The sequence below is a fragment of the Eschrichtius robustus genome, unplaced genomic scaffold, assembly GCF_028021215.1.
Source record: "Eschrichtius robustus isolate mEscRob2 unplaced genomic scaffold, mEscRob2.pri scaffold_760, whole genome shotgun sequence".
NCBI classification, from domain to species: domain Eukaryota; kingdom Metazoa; phylum Chordata; class Mammalia; order Artiodactyla; family Eschrichtiidae; genus Eschrichtius; species Eschrichtius robustus.
The window spans coordinates 29,763-41,287 of record NW_027175637.1 but is presented as its reverse complement, the minus strand read 5'-3'; the positions used below and the strand labels follow the sequence as shown (position 1 = coordinate 41,287).

The following is an 11,525-nucleotide window of genomic DNA, read 5'->3' as shown; positions in this document are numbered from 1 at the left end:
TCCAGAAACAGATCTATGAGAACTTGATATGACAGAAAGTGGGGAAATTAAGGAGTTTTCAATAAATGGCATTAGGACAATTGCATATCCATGTGGGAAAAAGTAAATTAGAAAAAAAAAAAAAAAAAAAGGCAAGCCCTGGTCAGGTGTGACCTTGGGCCCAGGGCCATTGGCACACGTTGTCATGTGGGATGTTCTTCCTTAGACTCCTCCCTCCCCCCTGTGTCACTGTCACTTCCTCCAGAACCTTCCTGGACTCCCCTACACAAGCCTGGGGTGTGCCCTCACCCGCCCTGGATCACCAGAATTCCCATCCCGGCCCACCCTTCCCTGCCAGGTAAAGAACTGTGCATGGTCAATAAGACCATAGAGGTCATTGGCCATTGCTATTGCAGCTGGAATTGTTACTGTGTTTAGATAGGGTGACCAACACCCGCCCCCAGTTTGCCCAGGACCGCTAAGGTTTGAGCGCTGGAACTCTGGGGAAACCCTCAGTCCCGGGGGACCCCAGAAGGCTGATCAGCCTATTTAGGACGGATCTTTCACTTGATCTCCCAACCCCCGAGAGCCAGAAAGGGAATCTCCCCCCTCCTTCCATTGTAACCTTCATTCATCCATCCACTCATCCCTTTATTCAACTCCTTTATTCAGCAAGTATTTATGAAGCATCTACTACACAGCAGACACTCTTCTAGGTGCTGGGGACATAACAGCATCCCTGTCCTCAAAGAGCTCACGTTCTAGCGAGGGCAGCAAACAGTCGACTGAGAAGGTGTGATTTATCACATGGCGATGATGTCTCGGAGACCACTGCAGGGCAGAGGAGGTGGGAGAGGAAAGGGGCAGGTCTAAATGCAGGCGCTGACGGGATTGGGGCAGACCTTGCCCTGGGCCAGGCTGGTTGCTTCAACACAGCTGTCCTCGCCCAGGGCCATCCTGCCCCCGCCTCACCCAGTTCTTCCGTGACGTGTGGGGAAAATCTGTGGTTGTCACAACTCGGGGGGAGGGGCCCCTGGAATCAAAGGGGTGTGGCCAGGGCTGCTGCTAAACCCCACACAGTGCCCAGGAGGGGCCCTCAGCAGAGGATGACCCGCCCCGAATAACCCCAGTGCCGCAGGGGAGACCCTGCACTAATATTATTCAGACCCGCTGGTGCCCCCAGATTCCTGCACAGGCAGGGACTCTAACCGGGTCACCTCTGTATCCCGAGGTGACCTAGAGTGGGGCAGCCAGGAGGGCTGAGATGAGCATCGGGGGTGAAATGACAAATCTCTGTGCCCACTCTCCGCGCCGCACCCCAGGGGCGATGGCCTCTATCTCCTCCCTGTGCAGGTAGCTTTTCCCTGAGCCATTTCTTCTTGTCAAGGTCCCTGTCGCAGGTTGGGTTCCCCAAAGATGACGTTGAGAGCAAGGATTGGAGTGCAGGTGGTTGATGTGAGACGTGCAGCAACAGATACAGCTGCCATAGGGTCCCGCAATTCCACTCCTGGGCATAGATCTGGAGAAAACTCTAATTCAAAACTATACACACACCCCTGGGATCTCCTGGGTGGTCCAGTGGTTAAGACTCCGTGCTTCCAGTGCGGGGGGCATGGGTTCCATCTCTGGTCAGGGAACTAAGATCTCACATGCTGTGTGACAAAAAAAAAAAGAAAGAAAGAAAGAAAAAGAAAGAAAGAGAGAAAGAAAGAGAGAGAGGGAGAGAGAGAAAGAAAGAAAGAAGGGAAGGAAGCAAGGAAGAAAGAAAGGAAGAAAGAAATAAAGGAAGAAAGGAAGAAAGAAAGAAAGGAGGAAAGAAAGGGAGGAAGAAAGGAAGAAAGAAAAAAAAAAGAAAGACAAGATACATGCACCCCAATGTTCATTGCAGCACTATTTACAATAGCCAAGACATGGAAGCTACCTAAATGTCCACTGATGGATGAATGGATAAAGAAGATGTGGTACATATATACAATGGGATATTATCCAGCCATAAAAAGAATGAAATAATGCTATTTGCAGCAATGTGGATGGACCTAGAGATTACCATACTAAGTGAAGTAAGTCAGAAGAGAAAGACACATATCATATGATCTCACTTATATGTGAAATCTAAAATACGACACAAATGAACTCGTCTACGAAACAAAAACAGACTCACAGACATAGAGAACAGACTTGTGGTTGCCAAGGGGGAGAAAGAGTGAGGGAGGGTTGGATTGGGAGTTTGGGGTTAGCAGATGCAAACTATTAAATATAGGATGGATAAACTACAACATCCTACTGTCTAGCACAGGGAACTATATTCAACATCCTGTGATAAGCCATAATGGAAAAGAAAAAAGTTTTATTTATAGGTTCCATCCCTAACTGAGCTGGCCCATCCCCTCCCATGGTTCTAAGTGCAGCCCGAGGCTGCAGACTTCCCACCGTGGTCTTCAGCTCCAGAGCAAGCCACCTGCAAACCACCCACATCTTTCCAGGGGCTGGCAACTCTCCTTTGCTACTGATTCCAAGACACATCCAGATAGCAAAAATGTGACCATGAAAAGAAACTCAGGCATGTTCAAATCAGGGAAATAACATTCTTATCTCTGTTCAGTACTCGCTTAATTTTAGAATAGCTTAGAGTTACAAAAAAGTGGCAAAGATCTGTACAGAGTGTAGAGTGCCGTGGACCCTGACCCAGTAACCCTATCTCCAACACGTTAGTACGTTAGTATGACATGTTTATCCAACTAAGGAACCAAGATGGATACATTGTTATTAACTAAAGTCCACACTTCATTAGCATTTCCCTAGTTTTCCCCTAACATCCTTTTTCTGTCCCAGTCTCCTCTGGGCTGTGACATTTCTCAGATGTCCCTGGGTTTTGATACCTTGAAAGTTTTGAGGAGGACTGGTCAGGTATTTTGTCCCTCAATTTGTTTGTCTGTTTTCTGATGTTTTCTTATGGTTGGTCTGGAGTTATGGGGTTTGGGGCGGAAGATCCAGACAGAGATAAAAATGCCATTCTCCTCAGGTCACATCAAGGATACACACCATCAACGGGACTTATGACAAATGATTTTACCCTTGATCACCTGGCCAGTAGCGTCTTTTTTTTTTTTTTTTTTTGCTGCGTTGGGTCTTCGTTGCGTGCGGGCTTCTGTAGTTGTGCATGGGGGCTCAGTAGTTCTGGCTCCCAGGATCTAGAGCGCAGGCTCAGTAGTTGTGGCCCACGGGCTTAGTTGATCTGCGGCACCTGGGATCTTCCCGGACCAGGGCTTGAACCTGTGTCCCCTGCACTGGCAGGCGGATTCTTTTCTTTTCTTCTTTTCTTTTGCAACCAAAACTTTAATCCCAAGGATTCTCACAAAACATATTACGAATGACAGCATGAAAAAAAAAATTGCACAGTAACTCAAAGTTCAGCTCTACAATACTCTTAATCCGGCAGGACATTGGTATCTTGATCATCTCAGATTTCCAAAAAATATTACAAAGAGCTATGTATTCATGTACAGCAATCACAGAGGGGACTTATGACCTAACTCAAAGGTAAACTAACTTCCTTAAAACTTCTTAGATTCTCAACTCCCTGGACCTCTTGTCCCGTGTGAAGACTAGTGGAATTTTTAAACCTCTAATCTAGGGTAAGGGTGCAGCTTTCATTTTTACCTGCTGGCTTGTGTTCACAGCACCTTTTAAAGACTGCTTGCTTAACTACAGCTGCATACCATATCCCAGCTACAGAAAGTCTTTTACACGTTTGCCAGTGTTGTTTCCATAATAGTAAACATCACACTTTAGGTGGGCAGGAGTTAAAGTTTTATTATCAGTCTAGGCAAGACCAAAAATTCAAAGCAAATTCAATTTTGCTTAAGGGAACATTGGAAGGTAACAATTCTTCATATCACATGCCTCATGTGACCCATTTCAAACCATAGAGAATGACACCTTTATGGGTCACTGTCCCAAGAGACAAACAAATGTGAACAACTAAAACATTTAAAAAGTGCACCAAGCTTCAGAAGTCTCAAACAAAACTTGAATTTTCTGTACATACTCCTGTCAAATGAAGTTATTGCCTGTACACCACTCCTCTTGCAAAGTGGTCTTCTATTTCCTTTCATTTGACCTAGATCGGCTAGGAGACCTAGAGAAAGATCGGGACGGCTTGTGATTTCTCTCCTGGGACAGTCATCTCTCTCTTCTCCTATATCTAGAAAGGGACCTGCTCTGGCTGACGGAGAAGGCTCTCCATCTTGGAGATGTGTGGGAGGTGGAGGACTCCTCCTCCGATAATCATCTCGAGGGCGACGACCCCAAGAAGGAGGCGGTCACGATTTCGACTTCTCTTTTCCCCATTCGACAGGTCCACTCTTACTCGGCAGCCACATAGTGTTCTCCCATCTAGTTCTCGGACAGCATCGGCTGCATCTCGGGGATCTTCACATTCAACAAGAGCGAAGCCGGGAGGGCTTTTAGCAACCCACACACTTCAGAGTGGTCCGTAATAGCCTAAATCTCGTTCCAATTCAGCCTTGTTACCACTGTTTGCAAGATTCCCTACATAAACTTTACAGTCCAACGGACAGGAATCACGATGCAAGACCCTCGTGGCCTCCTGTTTTTCACGGGCCACAGGGTGGTCCCGGGCCTCTAGAATCTGGCAGCTGAATCTGCTCGCACAAGCTGTCCTGTGGGGATGCTTTTCCCCCTATGTGTCCAGCCCGGGGCCCCGCGGTCTTGGCCCGGCCTCCCCGGTGAGAGGGTGAACCCCAGCTCCCTGGAGCAGACACTCAGAGCCCTGGTGACCGGACTCACGGCTGACGGGGCTGGAGCGGCGGCTGGACATGTGTGGCCAGCCTGGTGGTGTTTGGCCCCCTCTGCAGTTCCAGTTCCAGCTGAGAAAGAGCCTCCCTGTGTTATTTTCTCCTGGTTGTGTAAGGATCCCCGGTGTCATCTGACAGAAATGTAGATGGTGTGTTCTTTCTCTCTTTTCTCCCTGCTTCCTCTCCTCCCTCTCTCCCTCCCTGTCCCTCTTTCCCTGTTCTGCTCTCCCTCTACCTCTTTCCCTCTCCCTCTCTCTCTCTCCCTCCCTCTCTCTCCATCTGTCTCTCCCTCTCTCCCTCCCTCTCTCTCTTTCCTCTCCCTCTTTCCTCTCCCTCTTCCCTCTCCTCTCCCTCTGTCCCTGCCTCTCTCCCTGTGCCTGTTTCCCTGTCCTTGTTTCCGTGTTCCGCTCTGCCTCTACCTCTGTCTCTCCCTCTCTGGGAGGGAGTGAGGGAGATGGAGAGACGGAGGGAGAGGGAGAGTTGGAGAGAGAGGGAGAAGAGGGAGGAGAAGGAGGGAGGCAGAGGGAGGGAGGGAGAGGTCTCTTCCTCCCTCCCTCTGCCTCTCTCCTCCTCCTCTCCTTCTCTCCCTCACCCTCTCTCCCTCTCCATCCCTCCATCATTTTCCCTCCTGCTCCCTCTCCCTCTCTCCCTCCCAGAGAGGGAGAGACAGAGGGAGAGGGAGAGGGGGGAGAGAGGGACACGGAGAGGGAGGGAGGGAGACAGAGAGGGAAGCAGGCACCCTCTCTCCTTCTCCCTCTCCCTACCTCCTTCTCCGACTCCCCCTCTCCTTCGCTCCCTCCCTCTCCTCTCCCTCTGTCTCTCCCTCTCCCTCCCTCCCTCTAGGAGAGGGAGAGGAAGGGAGGGAGAGGGAGAGGGAGAGATGTCTCGCCCTCCCTCCCTCTCCCTCGCCCTTTCCCTTCCTCTCTCCCTCTCCCTCCCTCCTTCTCCCTCTCCCTCCCTCTGTCTCTCCCGCTCCCTCCGTCTCTCCCTCTCCCTCCGTCTCTCCCGCTCCCTCCGTCTCTCCCGCTCCCTCATTCCCTCTCAGACAGGGAGAGATGGAGGGAGAGGCAGAGATGAGGGAGAGGAGCAGAGGGAGGGGGGAGAGAGGGAGAGGGAGAGAGGGAGAGAAGAAGGAGAGAGGGAAAGGGAGGGAGGAAGAGACCTCTCTCTCTCTCCCCCCTCTCTCTCCTTCTCCCTCTCCCTTGTCTCTGCCTCTTCCTCCGTCTCTGGGAGGGAGTGAGGGAGATGGAGAGACGGAGGGAGAGGGAGAGGGAGGAGAGGGAGCGAGGGAGTGGGAGAGAGGGAGCGAGAGAGGGATAAAGGGAGGGAGAGAGGGATAGAGGGAGGGAGGGAGAGACGTCTTTGTCTTTCCTTCCCTCCCTCTCTCCCTCTCCCCCCTCCCTCTCCTGCTCTCTCTCCCTCCACCTCCTTCCCTCTCCAGAGAGGGAGAGGGAGCAGGAGAGGGAGAGAGGGAGGGAGAGAGGGAAAGGGAGAGAGGAAGACACCTCTCTCTCTCTCCCTCCCTCCCCCCTCTCTCTCCCTCTCCCTCTCCCTTGTCTCTGCCTCTTCCTCCGTCTCTGGGAGGGAGTGAGGGAGATGGAGAGACGGAGGGAGAGGGAGAGGGAGGAGAGGGAGCGAGGGAGTGGGAGAGAGGGAGCGAGAGAGGGATAAAGGGAGGGAGAGAGGGATAGAGGGAGGGAGGGAGAGACGACTTTGTCTTTCCTTCCCTCCCTCTATCCCTCTCTCTCCCTCTCCCCCCTCCCTCTCCTGCTCTCTCTCCCTCCACCTCCTTCCCTCTCCAGAGAGGGAGAGGGAGCAGGAGAGGGAGAGAGGGAGGGAGAGAGGGAAAGGGAGGGAGGAAGACACCTCTCTCTCTCTCCCTCCCTCCCCCCTCTCTCTCCCTCTCCCTCTCCCTTGTCTCTGCCTCTTCCTCTGTCTCTCCATCTTTGGGAGGGAGTGAGGGAGATGGAGAGACGGAGGGAGAGGGAGAGGGAGGAGAGGGAGCGAGGGAGTGGGAGAGAGGGAGCGAGAGAGGGATAAAGGGAGGGAGAGAGGGATAGAGGGAGGGAGGGAGAGACGTCTTTGTCTTTCCTTCCCTCCCTCTATCCCTCTCTCCCTCTCCCCCTCTCCCCCCTCCCTCTCCTGCTCTCTCTCCCTCCACCTCCTTCCCTCTCCAGAGAGGGAGAGGGAGCAGGAGAGGGAGAGAGGGAGGGAGAGAGGGAAAGGGAGGGAGGAAGACACCTCTCTCTCTCTCCCTCCCTCCCCCCTCTCTCTCCCTCTCCCTCCCTCCCCCCTCTCTCTCCCTCTCCCTCTCCCTTGTCTCTGCCTCTTCCTCTGTCTCTCCATCTCTGGGAGGGAGTGAGGGAGATGGAGAGAGGGAGGGAGAGAGGGAGGGAGGGAGGGAGGGAGAGACGCCTTTGTCTTTCCCTCCCTCCCTCTATCCCTCTCCCTCCACCTCCTTCCCTCTCCAGAGAGGGAGACAGAGAAGGAAGCAGGCACCCTCTCCGGAGAGGGAAGGAGGTGGAGGGAGAGGGAGAGGGAGCACGAGAGGGAGAGAGGGAGAGAGGGAGAGAGGGAGAGGGAATGAGGTATCGGAAGAGCGGAACAGGGAAACAGGGACAGGGAAAGGGGGACAGGGAGAGAGGGAGAGGGAAAGAGGGAGAGGGAGAGAGGCAGAGGGAGAGATGGAGGGAGAGTGAGAGTGAGAAGCAGGGAGGTAGAGGGAGGGAGGGAAGGAGAGAGAGAGGGAGACAGAGAGGGAGAGAGGGAGAAGGGCTGATGGGGGCTCCCTCCCCCTCCCCTCCTCTCCCCACTGCTTTCTCTTTCTTCTGCTTCAACAAACACCAGGCGCCTTTTAGATCAGCCCTGAAGTCAACGTTGATGCTTGGACGGCTTGACCTCCCCGCTGCCTTCCAGCCCGGGACCACAGCTGGGAGATGAAGTCTGCGGGGTCCTGGGCAGCGGCGGCGGGCTGCACAGGCACCTCCTCTGACGCCCAATCTCTCCTCCTTTACGAGGCAGCCGCCAGCTCCCCTCCCTGACTCCCCAAGATTTGGGGCCTTTTTAATATGTGTCGATAATGCCATGAGCTACTATTTAACTTTTCCACGAGGACCCATCTCCCGAAATGCAGTGCTTTTCAGCCTTGGCTGCACTAGAGAACCCCCAGGGAAGGGAGAGACGTCTGTACCTCCCTCCCTCTCCCTCTCCCTCTCCCTCCTCCTCTCCCTCTCCTTCTGGGGTGATGCCCGATGAGCTCAGATTCGCAGATGTTCCCCCCATCTCCTCTCTGTGCCTTGCGTGGGGTCTGGGCCTTCTCACTGTGGCCCGGGTATGGCCTTGACATTCAGACATCGGTTCCTGCAAGGACACTTGCGTTTGGTCCATACCGCGTGTGGCTGCAGTCTGTGCTTCTCCTGTTCAGCATCTTCAGTAGATGGGGGCTGTGCGTGAGCCCTTCATCTTCCCCGCAGACACCACTGGTGCTTGCTCGGCCTCGTGGGTGATGTGGGGGGCATGGGGGACAGTCCTGTGTCCCCACCTTCTTGGGCTGCAGACAGGCCACGTTGGTCCTGTGGTGACTGGGGGCTCCCAGGAGAACCCCACCGCAGAGCCGGAGAGGTGGCCCCAGAGAAGGTGGCGTACGCCCGCCTGGGGCAGGGCCTCACCAGCCAGCCCCGGGCCACCTGCAGCAACAGGCGTCTCGCCGTCCATGGGGCTGGGTGTTCGGGCACCGTGGGGATGACCTGCTGTCTGCACGGCAGCCGAGTCTGTATTGTTGAGCCCGGGGAGGCCCCTGGGTGGCTCCTGGAGAGCCTGGTCACATTTCTTCCTGCCCTTGGCCTTAGAGCTCATCACGGTTCACGCCGTTTCTGGTCCCAAAAGGACCTGTGTTCATAAAGACCACGTGTTAGGACAGCACCAAAGTGTCTAGAAATCCGGGCCAGGAGGAGGAGGGAGGGGGATTGGCTGTGCCCGCCAGTGGCCTGAGAGCCCTGCCCGCCCTCAGAGACCTGGCCCGGGGCCCGTGGGGAGGGCGTGGCCCACGGTCCCCAGCGCTGGCCGTCTCTGGGTTCCAGGAGAACTGCGCGATCCTCGGGGAGCTGGTAAGGCTGCAGGCTCAGAAGTCCCGCCTGCTGGGGTTCAGCACGCGTGCCGACTCCGTGCTGGAGATGAACATGGCCAAGACCAGCCAGGTGGTGGCCACTTTCCTAGGTAACCCCGCCTCCCCGAGGGTCAGGCGGACCTTGACTGGACGTGGTGCTGCCTGAGACCCGACTGTGTCAGCCCTTGGGGGTCGCCTTCCCCAACCCTTCATTCTGCCTCGAGGGGCGTGGGGTGGGTGGCGGCTGGGAGGCTGCCACAGGGACATAGCCGAACCTCTCCCCTCCGCCCGCAGATGAGCTGGCCCAGAAGCTGAAGCCCCTCGGGGAGCAGGAGCGGCCGTGATCCTGGACCTAAAGAAGGCCAAGTGCCAGAGGCGGGGCCTGCACTTTGACGGGCCCATCAACGTCTAGGACCTGTGCTGCTACATGAACCAGGGGGAGGAGACGCGCTACCACGTGGACCAGTACCTGCTCGATGAGTCCTTCCCCATGCAGGTGGTCACGCGCGGGTGGCTGGGCATCTCCCAGGAGCTGCTGGGGCTGACCTTCGACCTGGAGGAGGGTGCCAACGTGTGTCACGGAGATGTGAGGCTCTACACGGTCCGGGACGCGGCCGCGGACAAGGTCATCCATCGGCAAGTTCTACCTGGACCTCTACCCTCGGTGCATGCGTGGGGGAACCTGTCGGCCGTGGGCCAGGGCTCCTCTGTGGAAGCGGGGCCTCACCCGCGTCCCTCCCCAGGGAAGGGAAGTCTGGGCACATGGCCTGCTTTGGCCTGCAGCCGGGCTGCCTGCAGCAGGATGGGAGGCGCCAGATTGCCATCGCGGCCATGGTGGCCAACTTCACCAAGTCTACGCCCAACCCGCCCTCCCTGTTGCAGCATGATGAGCTGGAGACCTACTTCCATGAGTTCTGGCAAGCGATGCACCAGCTCCGCTCCCAGGTGGGTGCGGGCGCGGGGCTGCAGGCAGGGGGCGGGGAGGGCCCGGGCTCTCCCGTGGTTCTCAGGCAGGCCCTCGCCACGGGATTCTTCCGCTGATGTCACCCCGCACGTGGTGACGCCCTCGGTGTCAGTTTCCATCATCAAACCCCACGCACAGGGCGTGTAAAAAAATGGAAGTGGATGTCCTCGAGACTCTGGAGCCTGGAAGCCGCAGATCAAGGAGTCAGGACTGGTTCCCTGCATGTTAAATACGTGTATTCAAGAGTTGCCTTTAAAAAGACAAAAGAAAAGAAAGGAACGTTGCATGCAAGTCTGGTGACAGGCGGTGATGAGAACCAGAGGGTAGGCTCTGGGGCCGGGAGCGCTGTGCCCTGTGAGGCCCTGGGGCTGCTGCCAGTCTCGGTGGAGGCTCAGCAAGTCCCAGGGACTTCCCCACCGGGGGGGCGGGGGTGTCCCCAGCTGAGCGTCTGGGCCCAGGACCCAGTGCTCCTTCAGTCTTCCTGCGGTCAGCCCTTCGTCCTGAGAGCGATGCTCTCACAGGCTGCACCGGAGCGCGTGGGGACACTTTACTGAGCTGTGCAGCCGTCACTACTGCCCTATTTTGGAACATTTCCCTCACCCCAAAAATGTCCCTCACGCCTTTAGTTATCATTCCCTCCCCTCCCCTGCCCCTGACAACCAGGAACCCACTCTGACTCTGTGGATCTACCTGTTCTGGATGTTCCCCCTCAGTGGGGTCACACCGTGTGCCCTTCTGTGTCTGACTTGTCTCGCTGAGCATCGTGTTCTCAGGGTGCATCCACGTGGCAGCGAGTGTCAGGGCTTCACACCTTTGCGTGGCTGAGGGCCGGAAAAAAGACAAACGACAAGAAAGGCACGTTACCTGCGACTCTGGCGACAGCCGGTGATGAGAACCAGAGGGAAGGCTCTGGGGCCGGGAGCGCCGCGCCCTGTGAGGCCCTGGGGCTGCTGCCAGTCTCGGTGGAGGCTCAGCAAGTCCCAGGGACTTCCCCACCGGGGGGGCGGGGGTGTCCCCAGCTGAGCGTCTGGGCCCAGGACCCAGTGCTCCTTCAGTCTTCCTGCGGTCAGCCCTTCGTCCTGAGAGCGATGCTCTCACAGGCTGCACCGGAGCGCGTGGGGACACTTTACTGAGCTGTGCAGCCGTCACTACTGCCCTGTTTTGGAACATTTCCCTCACCCCAAAAATGTCCCTCACGCCCTTAGTTATCATTCCCTCCCCGCCCCCTGCCCCTAACAACCAGGAACCCACTCTGACTCTGTGGATCTACCTGTTCTGGATGTTCCCCCTCAGTGGGGTCACACCCTGTGTGCCCTTCTGTGTCTGACTTGTCTCGCTGAGCATCGTGTTCTCAGGGTGCCTCCACGTGGCAGCGAGTGTCAGGGCTTCACACCTTTGCGTGGCTGAGGGCCGAAAAAAAGACAAACGACAAGAAAGGCACGTTACCTGCGACTCTGGCGACAGCCGGTGATGAGAACCAGAGGGAAGGCTCTGGGGCCGGGAGCGCCGCGCCCTGTGAAGCCCTGGCGTTGCTGCCAGTCTCGGTGGGGCACGGGCAGCGCCGTCCCCCAGAGCTGCTGGCCAACTCATCAAGTCCCGGCTGGCCAACCCCGGTGCGGTCGGGCCGAGGGAAAGGAAAGGGGCTCCCGGACCGCCCGGC

General features: G+C 56.2%; 1 long non-coding RNA gene across 1 annotated transcript; it reads right to left on the bottom strand.

Annotated features, from left to right (window-relative positions):
- Positions 1-10,029: 10,029 nt before the first annotated feature.
- On the bottom strand, positions 10,030-11,249 carry LOC137758228 (uncharacterized). Its single transcript, XR_011072872.1, has 3 exons — positions 11,136-11,249; positions 10,556-10,686; positions 10,030-10,115 (listed from the first exon to the last, which is right to left on the bottom strand). It is a non-coding gene; the product is annotated as an uncharacterized lncRNA (long non-coding RNA).
- Positions 11,250-11,525: the final 276 nt, after the last annotated feature.